Genomic DNA, 7936 nt, shown 5'->3' on the forward strand with positions numbered 1-7936 from the left:
AATGTTTAAAACAAACATTTCATAGGTTGTTGCAGTCGACAAATATTTTAGCGTCACTGTAGCAACTCAGTGTATAGAAAAAATTTACGTTTCACCCGGCTCTCAAGATTTGATATAGTTGTGAAATAGCCCATAATTTATACTATTGTCATCTATTGTGCGGTTGTTGACTTGTTTTGTTTTTTATTTATTTATTTTGCGATCGTTGTTTATCTTTTGTCATTTTCCGTTTATTGCCATAGCATTGTCCGTTCATTTTTGACATGTGCGTTTTACTTTCCTTTAGGTATCTTTACTTTTTATTTTATCTATTCAGATTCGTTCATAACTGGTTTTACACACCAGAAGCCTTCGTTTAAAAATGGAGTTTTAATATTATTGCAGAAGATGCTAATGAATTCATTCAAATTTATATTTGAAAAAGTTTTGATAAATTCTGAGGAATAGAAAATGTACCGTCGGTGTACCTGAAGTAAATTTAAAGAATATGACTAAGTTATCAATATTGTACAGCATAATAAAACATTTTTAATTTGAATTACTCTCCATGAGGAATATTTTCCGATGATTAAAACAATAATTAATTAAATCTGTCAAGTTTCTTTAAAAACGGAAAACAATTCTTCACCGTGGACGATTTACCCTCTTTATTTTCTTGTCGGCAAACTGGACCTGGAGGTCGGCAAACTATATTTTACACAGGAAACTACAGTTGTTAGACCACATGTACAATATAAGCGGAGCTGGAAATTACAATCGGTGAGTAGAAATGAATAATATTTTAAAGCATGTCTATCGAATAATCATGGATCCAAGATTTTGAAGGGAAAATGTGCATATTTGTTCTTCCTACAGACAGGCTATGAATCGACGATCTATATCACCACACTCGTGCATAGTTGCATGTTCCAAGGCAAAGTTAGGATTTGGGCTTGGAAAAGTTGTGCATCATTGAAATTCATGTTTGACACCATTCCCCCTCCCCCTTTTATCATGTGTATTTCATTTAATCCCTTATTTACTTTGCATACATCACCCCAAGGGTGACAAGGTCAAGGGAATAAAAAAAGGTTACTCTTGATCTTCATCGTCTTACTGTTAAACTCTAACATGTGGGGCATTGGTTAACTTTTGTTGTGCGGGATGACCTTTTACAGGACCTATACATAATGTACATATTGTATGTTAATGTATTGTTAACTCTGGTCTTAAATTTGCATGAAATACTTGTCACTGGACTTCTTATAACCAACAACCAACCAATCTTTACATGTACATATCCATATAATTGTGTTACTAATGCTGGATTACAAGTATTTCCCTGGTTTTGCTTTATCAGCTGATAGTTTTCGTTCTATTAAGAATGCATTGTGACGTCACAATTTCCATTGAAAAAACATGCATAGTACAAATTAATATGACGGTGTATGAAAACATATGATCTGACCATAAAATTTTATGAAAAGTATAAATTTTAGTGACTTATTTAGCAAGTATGCATTTCATTCAATTTTTAAATAATTCCCAAATCATGGACAACAAAACATGAATATATTTGATAATATAAGGCATTGAAAGTGAATATGTATTAGCATTTATTAGATGGTTCAAAATAACATTAATCATCAAAATAAAACAATATTATTCAATTAATGTTCCTGAAACCTTGCACAGATTCAAAACAGTTGCCATTTAAACACAGTTGATTAAACAAAATGTGCTAATTCAATTAGTAATTCTTTCATCATGTACTTAAAGATTCATATTGAACAAGGGTTGTGGAGGTTGTTGCATCTTTTCTCAAAATGAATAATTACAATGAATAAAATATCTATAAATATGTCATCATGTTAATTGCTACATGTACATGATTTTAAGTTAAAAAGAAATAAAAAACATATTAAAAGAGCAAAGTGAGCATCATAATTATATTCTTTTTAGATTTAACATAGAATATTAAATCACTATAAATTTGTAAATACTTTGAACCTAAACTATATATTTTCATGTGAAATTTTTATATAAATTGTGCCCTCTGGTTAGTCAAAATTCATTTATGCCATAACTGTTATCTAGTAGTAACATTCAAGGGTCTTTTTATTTATTCCACCATTAAAATGATTAAAGGACTTTCTATTCATGAGTCAAATTTGTGTGTTAAATTGTGTTTTGGTTACTTTATTGTTGCCTTACTGTTGGGTTGATGCATCATTGATATATAATTATATCCCACATCTCCTTTCATCATGTGCATTCACATCTGACTGCAGATTTTTTGCCTTTTCTACATAATTATTTTATAATAATTAAAATTGACAACAACACTTCAAAAGATCTGCAATTTTATTATCTATGTCTACATGTTTCGCCTGCAAGGCAGGCTTCATCAGGACAATTTTTATACAGAATTTAATCCCTGAAGTACTCAAAGTGGTGCATGAAATTTGACGTCGTCATGGTGAGAGAAACAATGAAAAGTGAAAGTAGCAATACAGAGTTATAAATAGATAAGATAAATATAGAAAATTAAAGTTTGTTTACAATGTAACTTGAGTTTGTTTTACTATTATATGATACATGAAATTGTTCTAATGGCTTGGTATCTAATTGGACGAACTTCCCATGGTTCCTACCACTTCGCAAGGCTTCTCTTCCAACCTGGCCATTGTTGGAGGTTACTACTTCCTGGCGCGTCGGCAACACATAGGAAGATTATGGTCGCCGCTATGTAAAATAAAATTGTCAAAAAATGTTCCCTTGTTAATTATTTGGTGACTCTCTATAATTTTTGGATCGTCTGCAGTAGTTGTTCTGTTTAATAGCATGGTTGTGAATTCCTAGTTCATTTAAGATCGGCGCCCGTGGTACGTTTTTTCTGCTAACAGTTATATATATATGTTAAGGTGGTATCGGATTTCTTGGTCATCTTGGTTCAGTTGTTATTTCGTCGCAAGTATGGAATATTCCTTGGTCCATGTATATGCTGGTGGCCTGTAGATTGGCGCGTGTAGCAAGGCGGTTCCTTTCGGATGCAGGGGTTCACGATTAAATAATAAATTAAATTCCGTGTGGTGAACCAACGCCTGTGAAATCGTTTTGGTAGAGTCCCTGAAGTGGATACCTTGGTATGCCGGGTTGTCAAATCATGCAAATGAATGCAATCCTTAAATAATAATTAAAATTGACAACAACACTTCAAAAGATCTGCAATTTTATTATCTATGTCTACATGTTTCGCCTGCAAGGCAGGCTTCATCAGGACAATTTTTTATACAGAATTTAATCCCTGAAGTACTCAAAGTGGTGCATGAAATTTGACGTCGTCATGGTGAGAGAAACAATGAAAAGTGAAAGTAGCAATACAGAGTTATAAATAGATAAGATAAATATAGAAAATTAAAGTTTGTTTACAATGTAACTTGAGTTTGTTTTACTATTATATGATACATGAAATTGTTCTAATGGCTTGGTATCTAATTGGACGAACTTCCCATGGTTCCTACCACTTCGCAAGGCTTCTCTTCCAACCTGGCCATTGTTGGAGGTTACTACTTCCTGGCGCGTCGGCAACACATAGGAAGATTATGGTCGCCGCTATGTAAAATAAAATTGTCAAAAAATGTTCCCTTGTTAATTATTTGGTGACTCTCTATAATTTTTGGATCGTCTGCAGTAGTTGTTCTGTTTAATAGCATGGTATTAAACAGAACAACTACTGCAGACGATCCAAAATTTATAGAGAGTCACCAAATAATTAACAAGGGAACATTTTTTGACAATTTTATTTTACATAGCGGCGACCATAATCTTCCTATGTGTTGCCGACGCGCCAGGAAGTAGTAACCTCCAACAATGGCCAGGTTGGAAGAGAAGCCTTGCGAAGTGGTAGGAACCATGGGAAGTTCGTCCAATTAGATACCAAGCCATTAGAACAATTTCATGTATCATATAATAGTAAAACAAACTCAAGTTACATTGTAAACAAACTTTAATTTTCTATATTTATCTTATCTATTTATAACTCTGTATTGCTACTTTCACTTTTCATTGTTTCTCTCACCATGACGACGTCAAATTTCATGCACCACTTTGAGTACTTCAGGGATTAAATTCTGTATAAAAATTGTCCTGATGAAGCCTGCCTTGCAGGCGAAACATGTAGACATAGATAATAAAATTGCAGATCTTTTGAAGTGTTGTTGTCAATTTTAATTATTATTTAAGGATTGCATTCATTTGCATGATTTGACAACCCGGCATACCAAGGTATCCACTTCAGGGACTCTACCAAAACGATTTCACAGGCGTTGGTTCACCACACGGAATTTAATAATTATTTTATGTTTAACATTCAATATGTGGGGAAAACATAACAAAAATATCTATCTGTAAGCATATTTTTTTTTTATCTAAACATGGTATAAACTTTTTTAAAGTATTTTATGAAGCTCAAAATATTTTTATAGATATTGTAGTATCAAGTAAGTTGTCATAAAATTTACTGTGTTAACTGCATTGTATGTCCAATAATTTAGTTTAAAAATACCTTTTATTCAAATTCAAAATAAATAATTAAAATTTATGTATTTACTGAACATGAATTCATGACCATGCAAATGTGACATTAAAATAGGTAATAATCAGGATGTTAACACTGGATAGGTAATAATCAGGAATTCTTATATACATGTTATAGCTAATATACAGATTAAGACACACAATAGTTTATTGCCTTGGGGAGGAATTTTAAACTGTCATGGGTATATATTGAAGATGATTTTATAATGATGTTCACAAATTATAATTGTCCTCTTCAAAATTTTGATAAATATTTCAAAATAAATTGTAATTTAAGAAAAATATGAATCAGCAGGATATAATATTATTTTGGTTACAAAAAATGCATATTTTAAAAGTTATCTGAGTATTGATTTATCAAAATAAAATTGGGTAAATAACTAAAATAAAATAAAGAAAGTGTTGTCTGAGCTGCAAAGCATTATTTAATACAAGCTGTAATAAGGAAAAAGTATACAGGGTAACACAAAAGATGTAAAATTAAACTCAAGGATTTAAAACATTAACCAGTCAGGGGACTTTTTGAAATAAGTGATTTTTAAGTCACTTATTTAAGTAGCAAATTGGAAGGTTTGTCACAAATTGTGATTTTGTAGTTTTACCAAAATTTTAAACACATAGGTTTACATAATATCTTTTCATTAGTAAAATTGAAAAAAAAATGAACTTTTTGCTTCTTTTAAGCAGCAAGGTTTATGCCTTTGATGCAATCATTTAGCTGCAAATTCTATTTTAGTTGAAAAAATGCTATAAAAATGGCTTTACATAATGAACTGATACTTTCTTAACAGATTTTTCTCAGCAGTGCCACTGTGGGAGTATTTGCCCTGTAAAATTCAAGGTTTCATCTTATAGATTAAGAAAAAAAATTCTACTGTTCACGATAAAAATTTCACTGTTCGGGGTGTTGAAATTAGTGGGGGTTATTAAAATAATGATACTTATTAAAAGAAATGATTTTTTGGAAGGAAATTGAGGTATGATACTTAAACAAGTGATTTTTATGTCATTATCCTAGATTTAGTACAAGGTCATCACCTGACATGACCGGGTCATCCTATCAACACAGATGTTGGTTTTGATAAATTTAGCAACATAATTAGCCCCTGGATCAATAGTATTCTATATTTAAAGCTACAATAAAATTAAATCACTTAGGCTAGTGATTAATTTGTACTACATGTACTTAAATAGGTGATTATTAAAGAAAAACAACTCTTACTTCCAACCTTTATGGTCATAATGTTACTTGAATCAGTGATTTAGAAAAGCGCTCATTTAAGTAAGTCCCCTGACTGTTAACAGGGAGGGTTAAGCCTTGGAACAGTATATATATCATCCTGATTAACCTTAGGACAAAGATTCTACATTTACATCACAAAGGTTTATTCATTATATGCACTTGACAAAGGGAAAGTCAATAGCATCTATATAGTAACAGTGCATTTATTTATTTAATTATTTTTTTCATTCTTTAAACTTTTCTCTGTAGTATCAATTTATTTCATATTAACATGAACAAAAGCAATAACCTGTTGTGTTTTAGAGAGGAATAACTATGTCCATGATGTCTGACTTTAAAGAATTGATGAAATAAAGTATGGTGTGAGCCTCAATAAGACAGTAACCCTTCAATGAAAGTACACAGTCACACATAAAAAATCATTAATGTAGAAAAAAGACCATACATAGAATTTAGACCCACTAAAAAGATTTATTCTTCTTGTTTAAAACTGGGACTTAAAAATATAATTGTATAAGTCCTAGAAATTTTTTCGTCAATCAAATGAGGATTGCTAGTTTTCATCTAGGTAGATACAGTTATTGTAATTGACTTTCTTCTAAGTACCGTACAATGTATATAGTATTATGTTAGCTAAAATTTTACTGTACTTTAGTCTCAATGTATATTTTTTTTTGTAGATTCATATTGGCTTGAGCATGATTCCCACTTAGAATATGAAGCCTGCTACATGTGCACTTTGATGCATAGGAAATATAGATGTCACTGAGTCACTCTTATAGCTGCAAATTGTGAAACAGTGGATTAATTCATTATTTTGTGCTAGTTATTTATTGTTTTTGGAAATAATGAATAGCACTTGCAGCATTATTCCATGATGATGATGACTTGTGATGTTAGGATTAAATTGGACAAGAAAAAAAATTGTGCATTGTACAAATAGGAAACTTACAAATTGTATTAAAGGAGGACCACAGTACTGGATGACTAAATAACTTGGATAATCATGATAATTATTCATTTGGTATATCAATAATGAATTTGGAATAACAAGATTTCATAGTTTCAGTGCATATTAATAGTGAAATCATACATTGTATCTGAATTCCATGAATACTTTGGATAATTATTCATTTGAAATAGCCATTTGGAATAATGAAAATTCCTAGTTTCAGTGAATATTAATAATAATAGTGCATAATATCTGAATTCATGAATACTTTAGTGGATAATCAGTCATTTTAATATAATAACAATTTGGATATAATGTGAATTTCTAGTTTCAGTGAAATTTACAACACAGTGCATGTATAAATCGCATCCGAAGTTTATGTTGGCATTGCAATTGTTAACTACCACCAGGGTGTGTAAAAAGACCTTAACCACCCATGAGGGTCTCTCGTAGTCGGTCACAGTTGTTAAGTGTCAAATGACTGCTTGCTGTACTTAAAGTCTGAATTAGAATTAAATAAAAATCTAAATTAGTGCCCAAGCATATTAAACAAATAAACCATGTACTTCAAAGTATAATTTTATAGTCCCGCCTACAACAAAAGTTGATGTATGCAAGAAATAGGTATTACAATCTGGCAGCGGCTACAGCCAGTCAGGGGTACTACTTGTACAAGTAATTTTTATTTACTTGAAGAAGTAATATTAATATACTTATATAAGTAAATTTGTAGGATACTTATACAAGTGTATTTTATTTACTTGTATAGGTAAAAAAAAATTGCCTTAGTTATGTCCCTTAGACATTCAGATTTTTTTACTTATATAAGTGAAAAAGTCATCCTATCTTCTTTTCTTGAATTCTTAGGACTTCTTTGCTCTAATAGAATTTTAAATTGTCTGTCTTTTGCAGATGTCTTAACTAATCATTTAAGTGTAATTTCATGAACAATGAAAATCTCATTTGTCTGTTATCTTCAGAACACTGCTCATTTACAAGCCCCCAAGGAGCAATTTTTGAAGGACTTGTGCAAATACTTAAGATCTTTGTGCAATCAGTTTCTTTGTTGAATTAATGAGATGAAACATTGAGCTCTAATAAAAAATTATGAGCTATCCTGGGAAAAATCATTAAAGGCATGTTTTTACATCTCAAACTTGAGA

The 7936-nt window shown here is 31.0% G+C and overlaps 1 long non-coding RNA gene across 1 annotated transcript; it reads left to right on the forward strand.

Moving 5' to 3' along the window:
• Window positions 1-586: 586 nt before the first annotated feature.
• Window positions 587-7338, forward strand: LOC127714701 (uncharacterized). The gene is made up of 2 exons (XR_007987873.1): window positions 587-759; window positions 6502-7338. It is a non-coding gene; the product is annotated as an uncharacterized LOC127714701 (long non-coding RNA).
• The last annotated feature ends 598 nt before the right edge of the window (window positions 7339-7936 follow it).

Source organism: Mytilus californianus, unplaced genomic scaffold (genome assembly GCF_021869535.1).
Source record: "Mytilus californianus isolate M0D057914Y unplaced genomic scaffold, xbMytCali1.0.p SCAF_9, whole genome shotgun sequence".
NCBI lineage: Eukaryota > Metazoa > Mollusca > Bivalvia > Mytilida > Mytilidae > Mytilus > Mytilus californianus.